The sequence below is a fragment of the Pelophylax lessonae genome, assembly GCF_965119305.1.
Source record: "Pelophylax lessonae genome assembly, chromosome: 4".
Lineage (NCBI taxonomy): Eukaryota > Metazoa > Chordata > Amphibia > Anura > Ranidae > Pelophylax > Pelophylax lessonae.
The window spans coordinates 50,924,812-50,947,929 of NC_138771.1; the positions used below are offsets into that span (position 1 = coordinate 50,924,812).

The following is a 23,118-nucleotide window of genomic DNA, read 5'->3' on the forward strand; positions in this document are numbered from 1 at the left end:
TTCCATAGGGAAGATTCGGACCCGTTCTAATAGGAGTGACACAAGTCGCTCCGACTTAGAAAAAGGGTCCGGAGCTTCTTTGGGGCGACCCGGAGGCGACCGCCATAGACTCCAATGTTATGAAGTCCGTGGCGGCCGCTCCGAGGTCACGGCGCGCTGCTCGCACCGCGACCTCGGAGGTCGCCCCCTGAAGTCGGATCTCCCCTGTGTGAACGGGGCCTAAAAGTCCCACATCTCGCTTTGTCTTTGTCTCTATTACCTATTATAACTCTATGGAGAAAATACTGTACTGTACTGTATTCATGTAACGTACCCAATAACAGCCTAAAGTACATAAATCATAGCCATCAGGTTCACATTACAGTTTGTCTCCTAAAAACTCACCTTCTTTCAACTGTCAGTTTGTAAAAAATTTTGGTGCAACCTACATACGTGCAATGTGTAGTAGTGATGGTCATCTCCATCTAATGGCCAAGGTGCACACCACTGAGTTCAATGTTATCTCACTAGAGTGCACACACAAGAAATCTGCTAGGGGTCCCAAGGTTTCACCTGCCTAGGGGCCTCCAGAGAGTTTATTCCAGCACCGTATTGTCTAAAATTGTCTTAATTGAATTCTCTACTGAGTGTGCCTAAGATGGCTGCCTCCCCATCTGTCCCATCAGCAGATAAAGTGCTTTGAGTCCCTGGGACAAAATCACTTTAGAAATATGAATTAATAAATGACTAACTAATGCTAACCTTTCCTTTGAAAAGTGCCAATTGCATGGCAGTTCATATAGACTTTCTTTCAGTACTGGGAGTCAGTGACCCGGGGGGCACACAGGCATATTTGTTTTGGGGTTTGCAGCTCAGATTGACTTGTTTTAGTGGGTCAGAACTGCAGCAGGCAATTAGCATTATCAGAAGGAAGTCAACAATGATAACCTAGACATGAGACTGATGAAAAAGTGCTCCAGCCTGCCCTCTGATAAGTCTATAAACATTTATTGATGATAAAATTGAGAAAGAAAGTACCAGATGTCCCTCTTATGAGCCCATAAAAAAGTATTGTCGATAAAATATTGCTAATAACACAAAGATAAAAGGGTTTTCAAAATGCTTCAGGGGCCAAACAACCCCTTCTCATCAGGACTTAGATTAAAAATGGAAAAGTTTTCTATGGGACTCCAGTTATAAAAGCTCTTGTGGAGACTTTTGGAGCGCTGCATGAATCATCTAAAGCTGGCAATAGGTGGGCAGAATTTCAAAAGAAGATTTTTAGGAAAAGAAGGTTCTAAGAAAATTAATTAATTTTGCTGATCATTAGTGGGTCAAATTGATGTCTGTCTTCCTTCCAAGGAAATTAGTAGGGGCAGGATGGGAAATGTTTTGTGAACGAAGAATTTCTAACAGTGTATCTGTTTTCTATTCGTACAGTCTAACGAATGATCTGAGAATTTTCGTACAAAAACGTTCTTAAAAATTTTCATTTGAAATTCTTTCCATCTATGGCCAGCTTAAGCACTTCCAGACCGCTTACGTCATATTTACTGCGGCAGGCTGGCTCTTATAGGCAAAACGACGTAGCTATACGTCGCTCTCCTGGGAGGAGCTAGGGGACAAGCACGCGCCGCCGCCGCCGCCGTGCTCCCACCCCCAATCGTCAGCAGGGAAGCCGATGCGTGTGCAAGGTGGCTCCGATTGCCGCCTGACACCCGCGATTGCTCCCCCTAAACACAGCCGACCGTCCTTCTCCCTGAAATGTTCACAGAGAGCCCATGTGATCCTTCTATATGGGATCACATGTCTCTATGGTCATCTCAGAAGCCACACCCCCCGCCGTTAGAATCACTCCCCTAGGGTCACATTTAACCCCTTGATCACCAAACTGTTAACTCCTTCCCTGTCAGTGTCATTATTACAGTAACAGTGCATATTTTTAGCACTGATTACTGTAGTAATGTCACTGGTACCCCCAAAAGTGTCAAAAATGTCAGTTAGGGGTCCGATCTGTCTGCCGCAATGTTGCATTCCCACTAAAAATCGCAGATCTCCGCCATTACTAGTAAAAAAAAAAAAAAACATTGAAAATGACAGAAATCTTTCCCGTAGTTAGTAGACGCGATAACTTTTGTGCAAACCAATCAAAATACGCTTATTGCGATCTTTTTTACCAAAAATATGTAGCAGAAAACAAATTGCCCTTAAATGTTAAAAAAATGTGATTTTTTTATTTTTTTTGGGGGGGGAATGTTAGACATCAGAAAGTGAAAAATATTGTATTTTTTAAAAAAAAATTGTCACTTTTTTTTGTTTATAACGCAAAAAATAAAAATCGCACAGGTGATCAAATGCCACCAAAAGAAATCTCTATTTGTGGGGAAAAAAAGGACGTAAATTTCGTTTGGGTACAGCGTTGCACGATCGCACAATTGTCCGTTAAAGAAACGCAGTGCCGAATCGCAGAATAGGGCCTGGTCAAGTGGTCATTAAGGGGGCAAATCCTTCCGGTCTTAAAGTGGTTAAGCGACTACCACTGAGACTAATAATGCCCTTCTTTTCATATAGAACACTTTCCAGGAGCTTTTATAGTTAGAGTAATATAGAACGCTTTTCCATTAATTTTTTAAGCTGTGATAAGGGAGGATTATTTGGCCCCTTAAACCAGGGCTGCTGATAAGGCAGTAAAGCCGGCCCACCTGCCCCGGGCCCAGGCCCCATCAGTGCAAAAGGGGAACCTGCTGAGCAGGAGGGTCAGCTGTACTACCTTCTGCTGACTCTTATGGCTTCCCTAGCTTCTCCTTCTTTTTTTACATCCAGCTGCACTGTAGGGGATCTGTATCTGCGCCCGACCCCTTGCTGTGGATTTTAGCAAACAAATAATGTGATATTTTCAGAGGCGGGGGAGCTCTGTCATCCAGGTAAGCTGCACTGGGCCCCGTGACTTGTAACAGCAGCCCTACCTGAAACATTGGCTACATTAAGGCTGGGTTCACACTTATGAGAATTGGATTCAGGTTTCCCTGCATCCAATTTGCATGACAGAAGAGTGTGACTGGCTCTCTATGGAGATGGTTCACCCCCCCCCCCCCCCCCCCGGGGCAGCTGCGGTCCGCACTGAAAAAGGGCCCTGTGCATCTTCTGGTCAATTTCAGGTCCAAATTCAGGGGAAAATTCGGACCTGATTTGCAGCTGAAATGGGGAACAGGGATGCACTGGACCCGTGCTGTGTGCCACGGCCGCAGCTAGTGTAAACTCAGCCTTAAAGTGTTACTAAACCCACAACAGTAAAATCAGTTTGTGTATGCAGTAAAGCACGCTTGTTATACTCACTGTGGAACCTAAGGGGTTAATCCTCTGCATTGTGTAAAAAGGCTGTTTGATCCTGTCTTCTCTGATTCTCCCCTTCTTCCACTGTCCCCTATCTATCTCCTGATAGAACAGAGCCTTTGGAGTCACTCACATGCTTAGTTTGGTGTGTATTGCTAGAGAGTTTTTTCCCTGTGAGGGTGTAAATGATAAGCACAGGGCCAATCATCACTGCCCAGACAGAGGGTCAGTGGTCCTGCAGCCCCATAGGACATTTAGAGTAGAATAAAAACCCCTCCTACAAGCTTTAACCAGACATTGATAGAAGTCACAAGACTGTTATATACTGCTGATATGAAAAGGTATTTACCAGTTTATGATTACTAAAATAATTGCATTTCCATGTTCTGTGTACTGTGGGAGAGCAGATATAGTGACTGCAGGCTCCTGGGTTTAGTAACACTTTAATCTTCCTTCTCAATTTTATTGGTAATAAATGTTTAACCACTTGCCGACCGCCGCAAGTACATATACTGCTACGGTCAGCCCCGGCCAGGCAAAGTGACGTACCGGTACGTCACTAGCCTGTCACAGGCTTGTGAGCCAATAGCGGGCGAGCGCGCACCCGCCCCGGCTGGTTCCCTAACAAGTCAGTGCGTGTGACCAGCGGACCCGATGTCCGCCGGTCACTCGCGATCGTTCGCCGGGAAGGGAGAAGGTCAGGCGGCTAATATAAACAAGCCGCCTGTCATTCTCCCCTGTGTAGAAATGGAGATCAGACGGTTCTACTATGTAGGACCGTTGATCTCTGTTTTTACAGTAGTAGCCATGTCCAATCACAGTTAGAAACACGCCCCTAGGACACACTTAACCCCTCCCTCTCCAATACAGTTAACCCCTTCCCTGCCAGTGTCGTTTTTACAGTAACAGTGCATATGTATAGCACTGATTACTGCAGTAATGTCACTGGTAACCCCAAAAGTGTCAAAAATGTCAGTCAAGGGTCCGATCTGTCCGCCGCAATGTCGCAGTCCCGCAAAAAAAAAAATCGCAGATCGCCGCCATTACTCGTTAAAAAAAAACACCAAAAATGACAAAAATCTTTCCCTTTGTTAGTAAACGCAATAACTTTTGCGCAAACCAATCAAAATACGCTTTTTGTGATTTTTTTTACCAAACATATGTAGCATAAAACAAATTGGCCGAAAATGTTAAAAAATTTTGATTTTTACATTTTTTTGGGGGAATTTCATATAAAAAAAATGTGAAAAATATTGTTATTTTTGCAAAATTGACGCTCTATTTTTGTTTATAGCGCATGATCAAAAAATCGCACAGGTGATCAAATACCACCAAAAGAAAGCTCTGTTTGTGGGAAAAAAAGGACGTCAAATTCGTTTAGGTACAGCATCGCACGACCACACAATTGTCCGTTAAAGTCACGCAGTAAAAAATCGCAAAAAAAACCCTGGTCAGGAAGGGGGTAAAATCTTCCGGGGCTTAAGTGGTTAAGGACTAATAAGATGATTGGCTGGCGCTCTTTTTGTCAGTCTAATGTATAATACTCAGCAGCGGCCTTTTCCCCTTTCTTGGGGTGGGGGTAGGATTTTTTGATAGTGCTGCTGAGGTTTAGTCCGGAAGCCCAGCTAATGCTCCCAGATATACAAACAACAGATCTGAGAAAGTGAGCAATCAACTTTCAGCTCTCAACGGTTTTGCATATAAACAGTGAAGAGTGTGAAATATTTATTTTCCATGGGTGCTTGCTGCCTACTGCAAGCAGGTCTTGGTTATTTGATGTATTGGTTATTGGACTCTAATTTAAAAGCTAGCATGCTTGGTATTCACGGGATTGCTTTTGCTCCACTAAAAATTTAGGTCATTGTCTTCCTCACCCTGCAAGATTCTCCATATAAGTATATAAAGAGGCAAGCAGGACAGAGTGATACAGCTATTCTGTGTAACATTGGCTGACTGCTCATATGGAGGGCATCAGTGTTACCAGGTACCCTTGTTGTGTGTCAGGCACCTTACAGACAAACCTCAATTCCCCCACCACACTATGCAGTGTTATTTTTTTTTTTAATCCCCTCTTACCTTGTTCACTAGATTATACCCAAAATAAATACTCACTCATCCAGTAGATCCGGTGTTTTCCTTTTGCAATCCTGTGCCGCCATCTTCTTTACTTAAGTGGCTGTCTCCCCAGGGTTCTTGCAGCTAGCCCACAATGACAATACCTCCTGAGGTACTTAGAAGCATCAGTATCCCAGGAGGCTGTGGGTTATGTATGGTGTAGGAGAGCAAAAAATAAATATGATATACTGGATCCTAGTGTATGATGTTGAGGGCTTAGGGGCCACTCTCTATCAGCAGGAGTATGCCAATGGATCCCCAAGGACAGTGCTTTAAGTGGGCCGGTATGCACTGGTACTCAGTACCGCCACTTCCAAATATGGCTCTTGAGCATACCACCACCTCTCCGTGCGCCTTAGCATACCAGTACGCTCATTTTGGACATCTGCGCCCTCAATTCCCCCCCCCCCAAGAATATTTCCCACTCCAGAGCCAGACTCATCTTTCCTACACCCCAGTGATCTCCTTCGGGGGTCCTTTGGGATCCTCCCTATGCTTTAGTAGGTTGTGGGTGACTGGGAAGTCCTGGAAGTGGTTCCAATCAAAGAGAAAATTGTAGGAATAAAATAATAAAATGTGAGACTCTGTGTGTGTGTGTGTGTGGGGGGGGGAGCTTGGAGGAGGGCAGTAATGTAAAGTGGATGGGGAGGGTGAAGGTCCACCTTAAATAGAGCATCAGATGCTATATTTGTCCACCTAATAATAGAGTTTCTTCTTAAAGCCAAGTTCCACCCAAAAGTGCTCCTGACCCCCTGACATGCCACATTTGGCATGTAATTTTTTTTGGGGGGGGGCGGGTACCTAGTTATGACAGGTACCCGCTCCCACTTCCTCTAAGGGCCACCTAGGCGGCTCGAGCGGAAGTTCTTCTCTCCCCCTCCCTCCCTGCAACCTTCTGGGACATGTCACAGGTCTCAGAAGATTGCCTGGCCACTAAGGAAGCGCAGCGCGACATGCCCACACTAGTGATGCCCGCGCCACAGGGAGAAGAGGGAGAGAACCGAGGCTCCCGCTGGCCGCATCGCTGGATTGTGGGACAGGTGAGTGTGTGTTTATTAAAAGTCAGCCGCTATACTTTTTGTAGCTGCTGACTTTTAATAAACACAAAATGGCTGGAACTCCGCTTTTATCTTTAAAATGACTCTGTCATAAGAGAAGTATGAGGGCTGCCACTGGCCTCCTTCTTAAAAGGCTAGTTGCCCTTACTCTGGATGGATTGGAGACTGTAAATCTCAGGATTGGATGGATGCCTGGAGCTCATCTTTAGGTACTTTTAAGTCACCAACTTAGAACAAGTATGCTGTAAATGTGTGTCAGAAAAGTTTTAAAATACCCTTTCTGACACCAAGGAACTAACAGTCTCATGGCAGCCATGGAACTGGCATTCTAAAAAGGTGCATTAAGTGATGGCAGCCTCTGTTATTATTTCATCACAGATTTCCTTTAAAGTGGAACTTTAGTTTAAAAATGAAGTCCTGCTAGATGCCTTCAGGCTGGCCTCTATTGCAGGTATATGTAGTTATGTAAAACATTAAAAATAAGCACCTATACTGTTTAAAATCCAGTAATGCACTGCCTCACCCTGCTCTGCACATGCTCAGTAGTTCTTTATTCTCAGTACTGTGCCTCAAACCAGAGCCAATAAAGCCCAATCAGCTGACAGCTTTAAGGCTGACTGTTGCAGAAGAGGGAAGAAAGCAACAGGAGGGATTTAGACATGTGTGGAGGGAACAAAGATTAGAGAGAGAGAAAAGAAAAGGAGGAGAGGTGACAGAACAAATTCTGCTGCTGAGAAAAAAAAGAGTTAAACCTATAAGGATAGAGTCTTATCTTATCTCCCTGATATTCTCTCCTTTCTCCCTTGGGCAGCCAATGAACCTCAGCACTGTAAAGCTTCTGTCTGCCTTCCTCACTATCTGAGCCCAGAAATACAATCATGCAGTAAATGCACACATTTTGATTACAGAAAGTTACATTTTAAACCGGGGGGGGGGGGGGGGGTTCCAATAATGAAGTGGCTGCTCTGGGCTTCAACAAAATGGCAGCCTCCAGAAAGCAGGAACAGGAGCAATGCTGGAAGCAATTTACAGCACACACTAATTTTGGTAGCATAATTATTATTATGAAATGTATGCTCTTTTGTTAAAGAGCATTCATTGTTAGAAAACTGTTATGGGTAAAGTTCCGCTTTAAGAACCATTATCAGCGTTGTTTACCGACTTTACCTTGATATTTAAGAAAAAAAAGTGAAAATTGATGTTGTATCTCACTATAAAAATGGTCTGAATTCTTTCCCCGTTTTTGTGGATGTTGCCCACAAGTATCCTTATCTTACATTGTGGTCCCCCATATCCAACATCTTTTCCTAACTCCTTGCTGCTCCCTCCCAGCAACTCTTTTACTGGGTCTTAAGTCAGGACGGCCTTCCCTATCACATGATCATTATGATTGGCTGTCACAGTGGTCACATCATCTTGCTGGCTCCCAGTCATACACAAAGACTGGGAGCTGTCTATGACAGCTCTTAGCACAGAAACCTTGATCACTGTGGAAACATATGGGCTCTGTGTTAGCCCCTCTCCCGGCCGCCACACATATGTACTACATAGTCGCCAAGAAGTAAATAAAATGAGATTAACAGCAGACCCCTATAAACAATGGAACTCTTTAATGCTGAGTATTTATGAGAATCCCATTCCATGACATTAATGAGGGCACATTCATACTATGGGAAAACAATCGTTTTCTGTGTCATTTTCACATCACAATGCTGTGTTTCTCTGTGTTCTAGAGCTGTGCAATATTATGCAACAAGTTTGGGTGCCCCTGCATGTCACCGCACAGCAAGGCCAGCACACCATGCTGCTGTGCAATGACATGAGCACAGAATAAAATAGGGAGCTGTGGGACATGATAAAACGCGGATCACAACGCACCCTGACCAGGGGAGGACTGGGGCAGGGGGGCAATTGCCCCCTGGGCGCTGCTCTGATGCCACGTAAAAAGGCTGCACCACTCCTGCCACATACATACCTAAAATATTCCTGGAGAAGAGAAGAAAAAAGTCCCCACTGCTGACCTACTGAGTGTGGGATGAAGACAAGGACAGCACTCACCCACCCCCCCCCCCCCCCCGAGCATGGATGTTGTAAACTGTGTCTGAGCAGAGACTGGTTCCATGCCCCACTGGAGACTCTCCTCTCCTAGCCCCTAGCTAGCCACAACCAAGCTGTCCCAGCAACCGCGAACCACCCCTGCTGGCCAAGTCGGGAATCTGGATTCGACCGGTGAGTAGAGAGTACCTAGAGTGGAGCTGCAGCCTGGAATGGGGGTCAGGAGACCGGGAAGAGGGGGAGAGGGAGGGGGGCCAAATCGCTGCACCATGGGTCTCTGGTTTGTACTTGCCCCCTGGGTTGAAAGTTGCCAGTCAGCCCCTGACCCTGCCGCACGACACTTCAGCTATAAACTGCTCCATTTTAGTGGGTGGGCAGCAGCATTTTGGGCTGTGGGCTAGTGTGACCAGCCCCTGAGACAATCCAATTACATAGCAACTGTAGCCAATTTGTACATTGAAAAAACAATGTTCAGAAATACAGCTCATTCACTTGAAGCCCCAGATTTTAGCACTGTTGTGCACAAAATGTCTGTGCAGCTGCTGTGTCCCAACAGAGATCAATGGGACGGCCTGCATTGGGATGCATGGAACACCTGTGAGTAAACACAGCCCACAGCCTTATAGATCGGTGTATACAGCATTTCCATGTCAGCATTTAAAAACAAGATCTCAGGAGAGCTGCCACTTCGCCTAAGGATATGACTAGCACCCAATGTATATACAAGGCTGTGAGGTAGGTATGGTTAGTAAGCAATGCTTAGCCTGACCAGTGCGATTCTTGGCTACTGAGGCCTGACTGACAGGTTCCACTATCAGTGAGCATGAAATGTGGCCTGTCTCTCCTGAGGTTTGAAGATCTTTACACACAAATTCCATCCCCCCCCCCCCCCACTTGAATGGCAGATCGCAATTCTGTCTTTCTGCCTGCCGATCAGCGGGTGCCAGAGAACATCTGATACTGTGCATACCGCCGAGCTGCTCGCTTCCTCTAAGTGTAATCTCTTACCTGGACCTCTTACATGCCTGACGAAGGGGTCATGCGTCACTTCGAAATGTTGCACTTCTCCTGACGTGATGTGATCCCTTGGCAATAAAAAGTGTCTTCAGACTACTGTGCAAGATCCATGGTGTGCTGGGGAATATGTATATATTTGTGATAGAGCCAATGGATCCAGGTGATCGCTGCAGCACCCGCTACAGATGTGCCTGTATCCAGGAAGGTGTGAACTATTCTTACCTGGAAATGTTGTTAAGTAGAACTAAAGGCAATTTTATTTGCATATATATTGTTATTTAGATTATAATGTCTTTTTTTTTTTGCCACAGAAAATATTAAAGAGATTTCCCTTTCTGCCCCATAGCCAGTGCCGGGACTAGGTCATCTATAGCCCAGGGCGAACATGCCAAACTGCGCCCCCCCCCCCCCCCCCATGTATCAGCAAAAATCCCCCCACAAAAACACTGAGCACTAATCTGCATGCTTACCCCCTAAGCATAAATCTCCCTCCTCCTAGTACAAATCTGCCCCTCTGCCAAAATCCCCGGCACCCAACAAATCCCCACCAAAAAATTCACCCCCTCCTAGCACAAATTATCTATCCCTAAAATTTCCCCTCCTAGTACACAAATCCCCCCCCACTTCAAATCCCCCTCCCAGCACAAATCCTCCCCCCCAAATCCCCCCTCCTAGCACAAATCTTCTCTCCATCCCCCCTCCTAAAGCAAATCCCTCTAAATCACTACTCTTAGCACCCCCCTCCCCCAAATGTCCCCTCCTAGCACAATACTTTCCCCCTGCCACCCCCCAAATCCCCCCATCCAACACAAATCCCCTTCCCCCAATCTCTGTGTGGTTTCCCCCCCCCCTCACCTCACATGATGCCACAGTGCCCAGGGCAGTCTCCCTCCTGCCCACCCCTTGTCCTGGCCCTGCTCGTAGCAACAACAAGAAGTGGGAGGAAATCCCTCCAAAGGAAGAAATACCTGGTTGTCACCAGAATAACCAGAACTAATGTCCCAGTGAAAACCCAAAATTTGGGATTTTCTTTCCAATTTTACTCTCAGTGATAATGGCCACCAGGACAAATAGAGAGGGTAATGGAGACACAGACAGCAATAAAATCATTACAGGTGTTGTAATCCTCTCCACTGTATCCAAAACTGAAAAAAAAAATACTTTTAGTTACTCTTTAATTTGTTTCGCCTTTAACTGCTTTTATTCTATACTGGATCTCCAGTGTCGGCCGTTGTAAAAACGGTTTTATTTTCCAAGTAAAAGTTCCCAATATATTATCAGTATAATTGGTATTAGTCATCGCTCAGAAAGGATTATAAGTATGCAAAGTTAAACTTTAAACGAAGTTTCGCACAAAATATATAAAATGAAATTCTTCCTATTTTAGTTCTAATGCATAAGACACAAGGGGCAGAAAAAAACACAGCCAACAGAATATTTTTGTAGAGAATAGTGAGAGTTCTGTATGTTTTAAATTGGCTGCTGTTCGGGGAAAAAAATGGTTTCATTTATAGGGAAGGCTCTGTATTTACGTTTAGTCTCAAATTAATGCAGAAAGGGAAGTGTTGGAATGCCAGTATTGCAATGGAAAGACCAATGTCTGAATGAAAGGAGCAAGCCAGTGCAAAAGGGGGGAACTGACCAGCTATCCCGAAAAGGAAAGTTCTTAGTCCAACCTTCATTCCATCACATTTCTCCGAGATACTTTACATACAGGGTGTCTGTTCCATGCCAAGAGGACAAAACAGCTGTTTTTTTCATCTCTTATAATAAACATAAAGAGATCCGACTGTTCCTTCATGGCGATGAAAGGAGACCGTAGGGCATAGCATTTCCTCCATATTTATTCAGAGTTCATTGGAAAATGTCCCAGTACTGTTCTCCCTTTATCTGTATGTATTAATTCTATCATAAAAATTGTTATATAGCCAGAAGCATATGTAGACAAAAAAGGCATGCTCATAAAATGGTGGGATGAAAATACATGGCCAGTACACACAAATATATTTGGGTTTTGGGTGGATGCTGCCACTACCATCTAATATCTCCTGAATAGATGTGGCATCTGCCAGCCTTATCCACGTGCTAAGGTCTCTACATGACAAAAATGCTGGTGGAGAAGAAGAAAAGGATTCTAATGCAGAAGAAAAGAGAGCCAGGAACTCCATCTTGACACTGGAGTCCTAATAGATATTAAATAAAAACCATCTCACATGTCTTGCTGGGTTGGATAAGTTGGAGGAAAAAATGGGTGAAATACTGTTCCTGAAGAAGATGCAACTTCAGGTTCCTAAAGCCCCGTACACACGCACAGATTGTTGGCCAACGTCCGATCTGCCGATTGTAGGCTTGTTAGTATGATGCTTCCGACAACCAACTGCGAATTTTCGGCCGAAAAAAATCTGGTGTGAATGCTATAAAATTTTTGTTGGCCAACAAAGAACGGCCGATTGTTCCTCAGTCAGTACAGATTTCGGCAGACAAAAATCAGATGAGCAAGACTGGGCATGCTCAGAGAAGAAAAAACACACGGAAAGTTAACCATCACATGACATCACTTCTGAAGTTGGTTTTTGTTGGCCAACAAAAGTCCAGTGCAAGTCTAGAGCACATTTCAACCAACAAACAACACTGGACAAAAGTTGGCCGATCAGTTGGCCAACAATCTGTGCGTGTGTACGGGGCTTTACTGTGATGGTCATGTGACCAAAATCCTGTTGATTTCTGCTGAAGGAGAGGATATGCCGATTTGGGAATTGCCTTGTAAACCTCTGAAATGAAAAATGAATAAAGCATATGTGAGCAAGGTGGAGCATGGTGTGGCAGGCAGTGAACACAGAGAGTCCAAGCTAGGCAATAGTGTTATATTGTAGAAAGGGTCAACAAAACCAGGCACACCTCAACCAGACATGCCCGTCCAGAGCCACTTACTGACTGTGACAGAGGTCTGAAGACTTGAAGATGTCTACAGCGTCTTCAGTAAGGAGCAGAATGTGCTACAAGGAAACAAAGGAGGGCGCAAGTGCCTAGTGCATTACCTTCAACACCATAACAAATTATTAAAAAGCAAAAAAACTACTCACAAACATGAGGTATTCACATGCATATAAGATCACAACTCCAACAGGGTGGATAACCAGATCACTGTAGTTGGAAAGCTGATGCATTTTGGGAGACGTGCCCCTTCCTCAGAGCCCTTCTCTCCGCACAACTTTTCTTCCCCTCCTGAATTGCCGCTTCGGTTGAGCACCCGCCTACTATAGTGTGTGCTACCCCATTCCAAAGGACTTAATGTGGTTTATTTCTACCTCTTCCCTCTGCAATCTGTAGGAATTACTACTGACAGTCTATGCCAACACCAGAGAATCACAGGGGGCGGGGGGGCTCTGCCCCTCCAGCATGCAGCAGATGATTGACGGACTCAACTGTGCATGTTTCTCTATGAGACTGCGTGTGGGGGGTATCAATTCCCTCCACTAAGTTCTCAGATTACACTGAGCTCCTTGCTTTATGCTGTGCAGTGTGTGACATCAGATTCCAGCCCCCTGCTTGCTGTAGCTGAGAAAAATCCTTTGATATGTGTGTTTTAAAATACTATTGAGGACAGAGGGCTGCAGATAAACAGGTACAACAAATGCAGGAGGATTTGTTTCATCTCGGTTTATTATCTGAGGCCAGTCACTTCAGTGGGTATATGTAAGGGTTTACATTCACGCTAAGCAGAGATCACATGACCAAAGGCCCTAGCTTTTGGTCTTTCTACTGTTACAGGAAGGTGTGCAGACCATCATTTTCTCTATAAAGGGTATTTTCCCCTTTATTTTAGTCTTATATATTTATCAGCAATATTTTCTGTAGGCTTTGAAGAAACCATCAAAGTCCAGAACCAAATCTGTTCCAAATACCAGAACACATGCCTTTTCCTTTGTATTGGCATGTGCTAGCCTGAATGTTGCATGAAATGCTAAGACCTGCCACCTCATACATTTAGTTCAATTCTCCTGCGCTCTAGTGCATTCATGGGAAGGAAGAGGCAAACTTCCAACAAATATCCAACAAATATGGATGAGTAGGACTGAAGGTCTTGCTGCCACCTCAGGACCAAGGGTGTCCGATACAAACTGAACAAAAGATAACAAAAAGAGGGGCGCACCGACCTAGTGCCTTACCACTAAAAATATTTATTAAAATAGTAAAATGCATAAAATATACTCACAAACAAAGTGTGATAATACACACGTATCAACAATTCAATGTATCGGTAAAGACGTCTCCAAGGAAGCCAGACACTGCGTAGTGCTGGACGGCGTGCGGAGCTGAGGCCGGTGCACCCCTCTTTTTGTTATCTTTACCTCATACATTTACTTTGTATTAATTTACATTAAAGGACCATTTTTGATCCCTCTCACTGTAGCTTACTTAGCTAAATACTTGCCTTCAGCCCCACTCCAGAGATAACTGTGTGGGCCTGCCCAACACTGCACTGACTTTTCACAAAAAAAAGTCATGATTGCATCAGCTTCTACTGTGCATGAGTGCCACTTATCCTATTCATTCCTATAGCTGGGTCTGTTCTAGGGCTGATTATAAACCCAGCTGTAGGTATGAATGGGCAAGTGGTACGCATGCACAGTAGAACCTGAACGCAGGCAAAACATTTTTTTTTTTAAAGGCTGTGTAGTGCGGGGCAGGGCCACAAAGTTAAGGACTCAGGAGTGGTTCTAAAGATAAAGCTGGCCGTATACAGATCACATTTCTTCTGTTTCCTGCTAAATTAGCCAAAATTTGATCCGTGAGTGGCCCTGCCTGCACCGGCTCAACAAACTTTGAACTGGAGGTTGAAGAAGCCGGACTGAAAATATTTAGCTAAATGGTGGTGGCAGCCAATCAGCTCCAGTCATTGTTCAGGGATTTTGAAACCCACGAGAGTTTAAAGCAGATGGGGCAGATTTGTCCATCTATGCTAGGATGGAGGAATCTATTACATTTCTTTTGCTCAGCCCAAAGACCAAGGACTGGTCTTTTGCTCAGCCCAAAGACTGATTGAAAGAAACCTATTGTATATGTGTATGACCATCTTTAGTATTAGCTAAGTGACTTACACTGAGGGAGGGCAGAGGACGATTTAAGAGACAATATCACTTAAAATGGTTGTAAATCCCAGACATGAAATATGAACAAAGCATATCCCTCTATACTGTGTCTCAGTCCAGAGCACTAAGTGTAATTTCTGTCTTCTGCTCCATTCCTCTGTTATCTGCATGAGTCACTTCTGACAAGTTTTCCTGACAGCAAGGTGACAGGGGGGTGGTCATATCTTCAGCTCACAGCCTGTGATTGACATCCCCAGCTATGTTCCTGTGTGCTGTGTGAAGAGGGGTGTCTCCCTTCCTTCCAATCAGCTCTAATTGAGCTCTGCAAAATGTCACTTCAGCTTTCTCTGATTTTTGAAAGCTTAGACAAGCTGTATATATTCTGCACTTTTAACAGCTGTAGAGAAGAGAGCTGCAGAGAAACAGGTACAACTTATGTAGGAAGATTTGTTTAAAGTCTGTGTATCACCTACGACTAGTCACTTCACTGGTTATTGTGGTATTGGGGTGATTATGCTCATGTGGTATGTAAGTTGCGCAGGTCCAAACTGTATTTTAGGGTATGGCAGCCCAATTTTATTGGAAAGAAAGAAGGAAAAGTTCACATAAATGCCGAGCCACCTGGCTCCCTTGTCATCAGCATCGCTATTCTTCTTACCAGTCCCTCTGACTTTGTTGCCAAGCTCTACTGACTCTGTCGGCTCACTCAGCCTTTAGTCGCAGAACCCTGCTGCACGACCCACTCCTAGCCTCTGGATAGGGGCTCTCCTGGCAACCCGAGAGGAGATGATTTGACTCCTGGGATGATGTCTCCTGGCTACTGGCTGGGTCCCCTCTGACCCCTGGATGAGACATCTTGCTTCCAATATGGGTGCTGTCTCTAAACTGGGAGCTCTGAACTATCCTCACACTTGAGGATAAAGACCCTGCACACCAATGTACTCAAACAGGCTGCAGGCAATCAGTAAAATCTGGACAACCGAATGAAGGTTCTGTTCCACCTAAGACACTTTGGAACCTTCAAGCTCCAGAACCCAATCAAGGTTTACAGAACACAGATAATATCAGAAACAATAGTCTGGAACCTCACATTAAGCTTTCATGGAAATCCTACATTTTTTACAGTGGTGGGGCCTCACACTGTCACAGTATATAAAAAGACTTACAACTACTTTAAGGGCAAAGCAAAGTGGTCCTTATTTATTATAAATCTGTATTATTTTTTTAAAGAAAACTAAAGTATACACACATTTTGTGTAGTGAAGAAAAAAAGGGGAATGTGGGACTTTAGTTGAGTGCAGCTGGACACATATCTTTCAACAAATATATGGCAAAGGTATTCTATAAGATCCCAGAAGTGGGGACCCAACAAGAATTAAACCTTGGACATGCGACTGATAATTGTTAGCATAGCGAATATGAGTTTCAATAAAAAGACATCCATGTAAATGGTATAAATACAGATAAGTATGATAATAATACATCCAGAATCACTATTCATAAATAATAGTTTTATTGTGACAACCCAGAAATCCCTGGGTACTCAGTCTTAAAACATATAAAATTTGATATACAAAAACCTCCGTCCACTCATCAGGAGCGTAAAAAATCTATTGCATATCTTAACCACTTAAGCCCCGGAAGATTTTACCCCCATTCCGACCAGGGGGTATTTTGCGATTCGGCACTGCGTGACTTTAACGGACAATTGCACGGTCGTGCGACGCTGTACCTAAACTAATTTGGCGTCCTTTTTTTCCCACAAACAGAGCTTTCTTTTGGTGGTATTTGATCACCTGTGCGATTTTTTGATCACGGGCTATAAACAAAAAAAGAGCGTCAATTTTGCAAAAATAGCAATATTTTTCACATTTTTTTATATGAAATTCCCCCAAAAAAAAATTTAAAAATCAAAATTTTTTTACTTTTTCGGCCAATTTGTTTTATGCTACCTATGTTTGGTAAAAAAAATCGCAAAAAGCGTATTTTGATTGGTTTGCGCAAAAGTTATCGCGTTTACTAACAAAGGGAAAGATTTCTGTCATTTTTGTTGTTTTTTTTTTTAACGTGTAATGGCGGCAATCTGCGATTTTTTTTGCGGTACTGCGACATTGGGGCGGACAGATCGGACCCTTGACTGACATTTTTGACACTTTTGGGGTTACCAGTGACATTTCTACAGTAATCAGTGCTATACATATGCACTGTTACTGTAAAAATACACTGGTAGTGAAGGGGTTAACTTTATTTGGGAGGGAGGGGCTGTGTGTATCCCTAGGGGCGTGCTTTCTACTGTGATTGGCTGGGGCTTGAGCTGTATGGACACTGATCAACGGATCTACATACTAGATCCGAGTGATCAGTATCCTAACAGCAAGGAGAATGACAGGTGGCTTGTTTACACAAGCTGCCTGACATTCTCCCTCTCCCCCGCCGATCGCCGAGTGACCGGCGGACATCGGGTCCGCCGGTCACACGCGCGGGGGGGTCCGTGACCACGCAGGAGCGGGAGCGCGCCTCCGGGGGCGCGCGCTCGCTCCCTAGACCCTCACAGGCTAGTGACGTAGCCCTACGTCACTTTGCCTGTGAGGGGCTGACTGCCGACGTAGATCGGCGTTAGGCAGTCGGCAAGTGGTTAAGTAGTGTCATGTCTCCAAATCATCCAATTCTAGAGAAGAGGTACAGGTCTAAGCCGGGAAATGCCTGTCCCAGGGCTGAGGCATGGACAACATCCAATAGAATGGGGGAGAGCAGCTAGGAAGTGAAAACCCGATATGGAAGTGTGAGGACAATGAATAGCCATAAAGAATTTTTTCTCATCAAGGAGTGATAGTGTAGGTACTCCAGAATCAGTGAGATCGCGAGTGGAATCTGCAAGGAATCGCCAAAATCCAGTGTGAGGATAAGAGGTAGACCTGTGATTAGTCTGCATGCCCCAAGGTAAGGATGTAATGGGACGTGGATTACCCAACTTTCAACAGCCGATTCCGAATTTTCGTATGCAAATTCTCAAAGGAACAAACTCCAAAATGTTTCTCATACGGGAACAAAACAAATGATTTTCATTTAATGTGTACCATATTCGTAGGATTTTTGTACAAGAAAAATCACAAAAGAAAGACTGTGCATGATCAGAAACAACGAAAAAAAAAAGCCTTTGTCATATGAGAATTTTCGTACCAATTTTCGTTCATCGGTTCCAATTTGCTGTGAAACCACAAGAAAAATCGGACGATTGTTCGCCTGATTTTCTTATAGTATGTACCCCACTTTAGGGTATGGGATTCCCATTGTGTAAAATGTGCTGCATATACAGGGCTTTTTTTCAGCTGGAACTTGGTGGAACTCAGTTCCACCACCTCTGGCTCAGGTCCTCCGCTCACAACTATCACTTGTAAACAAAGAAGTCAACCTTCTGTGTTTACAAGTGACGGCTTGTCTCCCAATGGCTCACACAGATCTGATCTCCTGACCGGCTCCTACTGAGTGCAGGATGGGGACAAGTGAGATGACGGTGCCTGGGGTGTAGTGCAGATGCCAACACCCGCACTGGATAATCTCCCTGCAAGTACGAGAGGCAGAGCCATCTACAGTGTGGAGGGGGGTACTAGAGAAGAAGAGGGGTGAAAGTGAAATGTTGATGGGGGATCCAAAGGTAAGCAGTTGTGGAAGAAGGCTGAATCCTGCACTCTGTGTGTAGCGCACCCGTGAACTCTGCACATAGCGCAACTCTGAACTCTGCACTTTGTGTGTAACCCCCCATTATCTGCACTCTGTACTTACTATTTACTGTACAAAGCACTCCTGGTATTTATTGCCCCTTTAAGACCATCCCACCATTAGTGAAATTTGACCACACCCGCTATTTGGTCTTGGAGAGTGAATGTGTAGGTGGGGAAAGGGGGGTTATGGGAGGTCATAATTGAGTTCCTGCACTTATTTTATGAAAAAAAAATCCCTATGAATATATATTTTTTAAATGTCAGATACGTAACATAATGACTTAGGGTCCTTTCACATGGGCTCTCTGCCCGGCGGACTCTGCTGAGCAGGCAGATGACAGCTCTGTCTCCGCTTACTTTGCAGAGACAGACCCGTCAGAGCCCCGCTCTTCTCTATGGGAGATCGGATGAAAATGGACCGCCTGTCCATTTTCATTTCGATCCTCCAGATAGATGGAAAATAGGTCTTCCATCCATCTGGATTTCACAGACAGGATTGGATCGGAAAGCAGTGGGTGTCAGCGGAGATGTCACCACTGTCATCCGCTGCCCCATAGAGATGCATGGAGCATCCGATCCGGTCCGCTTGAAAAACTGACAGGCGGATCTGTTTAGAAAGCCCGTGAGAAAGGGGCCCTAGAACAACAAGAATGTGCCCCAGACCAGGGATCTCTAAACTTTACAGTACAAGGGCCACATCATATATTTTAAAGATAATCATGGGACAAAAAAATCAAAGCACAGGAATTCAAAATAAACTTGAGCCCATCAGAATCACTTTTTATATTGGAGTCCCCATCAAAGCCCTCTTTACATCAGAGTCCTCTTTTATCAGATTCCCCATCAGAACCCATGGTATATCAGAGTTCCCATCAAAGTCCCGCTAACATCAGAGTTCCCCTTGCTTCAGAGTTCCCCTTACATGCGTGTCCTCATCAGAGTTCTCCCTTACATCTGGGTCACTGTCAAAGTCCCCCTCACATCAGAGTCCTCTTTCATCAGATTCCCCATCAGAACCTATGGTATATCAGAGTTCCCATCAAAGTCCCGCTTACATAAGAGTTCCCCTTGCTTCAGAGTTCCCCTTACATGCGAGTCCTCATCAGAGTTCTCCCTTACATCTGGATCACTGTCAAAACCCCCTCACATCAGAGGGCTGCAAAGAAAACTTTCAGCGGGCCGGATTTAGCCTGCGTGCCACCATTTGGAGACCCTTGCGGCGGCGGGGTGTCCAAACTACGGCCCTCCAGCTGTTGTGGAACTACACTTCCCATGAGGCATTGTAAGACTCTGACATTCACAGATATAACTAGGCATGACGGGAATTGTAGTTCCTGAACAGCTGGAGGGCCATAGTTTGGACACCCCTGCGGCGGGGCCCAGACCAACCAAATAAAATGTCTGCACCCTTTTCTGGCCTCTGTAGTTGTATTAGGGGTAGAAGTGTTCTGCAGTAGGGCACAGTATAAAAAAAAGCTGCAGTAACATGTCGCTATGTCACTGTGTGAAGGGACCCTGCATGACCCCCAAAACATGGCTTACTTCACTTGATGTGACATTTCACTAATAGGACAGTGTACTGTATATGTTTCCAATGGAGCGCTGGTGACATCCCATTTTACTGCAGTAATCTATCAGATTATTTATATTATTAGTATACTAAACAATAAGGGGAGCATAATCCTGTGTTTTCGTACAACGCCATGGCAAATGACCGGATTGCCATATGATGTTTTAGTATTCCGGAGTATTGCCATGGCAAGTTTGTGCCTTTGTCTATACAGAAGGTAATTGTGTAAAAAGGAACAATGCATTGAAGTTTCTTTTTTTCTTTTCCCTTTCCTTTTTCTTTTCTCTTTTCTTAGCTCTCATAATAGAAAAAAAAATAACAGTATAATTCTATTGGTGACTTTAGCTACAATTTGAGAGAAAAATACCTGTCATTAATTCTATGCAAACATTTTCTTAATAAAAAAGTAATGAATAAAAACAATGCATGTGCTCGATACATTGTTTAATGAGTGTTTTAGCAATGTTTCGGTGAATAAGGAGGGTGGGAGTATGCTTTAATCTGAATCTGAGAAATGAACATGCATATTATAAATGTAGAATTTAGATAGATGTAATCCCTAAATGAATGATAGTGTGCTAAAGTATAAAAAAATTATTAATAATAATAAAATACTTGTTTTTACCTTTTTTCATACTTTGTTGTATCCAAGTGCTGCTGCCTCTTTGCAGTCACTGCCTGTCTACATGCATTCACTCCAGAGATGGCTTCATGACATTTCTCTTGGTGGGTTTGCTGATGGTGCTCATTTTGTAGATACCTTAGGGCTGCTTTCTGCTGAGCGTCTCCTGATTCTTTTAGGGTCTTATTGACGTGTTACTAAACCCAAGAACCTGCATTCACTATATCTGGTCTCCCCAGGAACCTGCATTCACTATATCTGGTCTCCCCATGAACCTGCATTCACTATATCTGGTCTCCCCAGGAACCTGCATTCACTATATCTGGTCTCCCCAGGAGCCTGCATTCACTATATCTGGTCTCCCCAGGAGCCTGCATTCACTATATCTGGTCTCCTCAGGAACCTGCATTCACTATATCTGGTCTCCCCAGGAGCCTGTGTTCACTATATCTGGTCTCCCCAGGAGCCTGCATTTACTATATATGGTCTCCCCAGGATCCTGCATTCACTATATCTGGTCTCCCCAGGAACCTGCATTCACTATATCTGGTCTCCCCATGAAACTGCATTCACTATATCTGGTCTCCCCAGGAACCTGCATTCACTATATCTGGTCTCCCCATGAACCTGCATTCACTATATCTGGTCTCCCCAGGAATCTGCATTCACTATATCTGGTCTCCCCAGGAACCTGCATTCACTATCTGGTCTCCCCATGAACCTGCATTTACTATATCTGGTCTCCCCAGGATCCTGCATTCACTATATCTGGTCTCCCCAGGATCCTGCATTCACTATATCTGGTCTCCCCAGGAGCCTGTGTTCACAATATCTGGTCTCCCCAGGAGCCTGCATTCACTATATCTGGTCTCCTCAGGAGCCTGCATTCACTATATCTGGTCTCCTCAGGAGCCTGCATTCACTATATCTGGTCTCCCCAGGAGCCTGTGTTCACTATATCTGGTCTCCCCAGGAGCACGGCACACTGCTCTGAAGTAACAGCATGGGTATGCAGTTCCTTCAGAGCGCATGCTCCAGTGACGTCACTGTCTGGTGCTCGCAAAAATATCTCCTAAATAGTCCCATTGTGAAGTTTTGGTATTGTTTTTGGGTTTAGCAACGCATCCTTTTTTCTTGGAAAAATAGGAGCTGTTTTGATATTGTGCAGTACCCATATATATATAATATGTCTAAGTGATAAGCAACCATCCATATCCTTCAAATAAAAATAGCAGCGCTCAGAATATATGTTCCGAAAAAGTCCTTCAGTGTGATCTGAATAAACGCTGTGAGAAGAGACCAATATATCCACCACCAAGGAAACTAAAGCATGCAGCCTCTTACCAGATAACACTGGGTTAACAGCAGTCAGATATAACATGTATCAATCGCTTGGACATTTAAATCCAATCAGGAAGAGGCATATGACAATTGTTTGAACCTTTGGATCCGATCACAATTTCCAAGGCATATACGTGGAGAAATAACAGAGCAATCAATGTGCAGACATCTTTAAAAAATTTTATTAAACCATTAAATTCTGCACACAGGATACTCACACTTTCTCCAATACAACAAGCAAATAAGACTCCAAAGATGTAGTGTAGATTTATTTCAAGCCAAAAATATGGCCAACCTCCAATAGCATATAACACCAGTCATGTGGTTAGGCTCCTCCCGACATGTTTCGTCATAGCTGACATCAGATAACACTGGGTTAACAGCAGTCAGATATAACATGTATCAATCGCTTGGACATTTAAATCCGATCAGGAAGAGGCATATGACAATCGTTTGAACCTTTGGATCCGATCACATAATCCTCATAGGCACAGTTTTCAAGGCATATACGTGGAGAAATAACAGAGCTATGGATATGGCCAACCTCCAATAGCATATAACACCAGTCATGTGGTTAGGCTCCTCCCGACATATTTCGTCATAGCTGACATCATCAGGGGCCATATCCATATCCTTGCATTGCAATGTTTCAGACATGTAAACTAGCTGAACAGTCAATATTGTATGACCATGAACAAAGTCGCCTATCCACATACGTCAATGGGAATAGAAGGTACAGTGATTGGGGCCTAACCTATTACTGACAGTGAACAGAGCAAACTATGTTATGTTTGACTGAAGCATCACATTTAACTTAATGGCATAGTTACTACAGATACAAATCAGTGTTGAGTCTGTCATCTGAATCCCATGACCGGGGATGCCTCCCTTGTTAGGTGAGATTTCATGCTAAAAGCTCCATCGCACAGGGCAGTGTGGAAAAATTACTCCTGACAGAGACCTTTCATGACCTCTGTTGGTATATTCTGGTCTGCTTTGTGAAGAATCTTGAGGTTCAAAGCTAAATTTGTGAAGCTAGAGTACCACTTGTTCCCTTTAAAAATGGAGATCTACAAGTATAAAGATCAACTGAGCTTTCAGTTTGAATCAACTAAATACAGTACATCCCAGGTGCATCGAAATAGGTGTGCAAAGTCTTCCAGTTTAGCCAGAGTAAAAAAAGTCTGCCCCTGCTCAGCATATTGTAGAGAAG

The 23,118-nt window shown here is 44.2% G+C and overlaps 1 protein-coding gene across 3 annotated transcripts in view; it reads left to right on the plus strand.

Annotated features, from left to right (window-relative positions):
• The window catches only part of ACAN (aggrecan), a 186,094-nt gene that overhangs the window by 20,394 nt on the left and 142,582 nt on the right, over positions 1-23,118 (plus strand). The window lies entirely within an intron of this gene.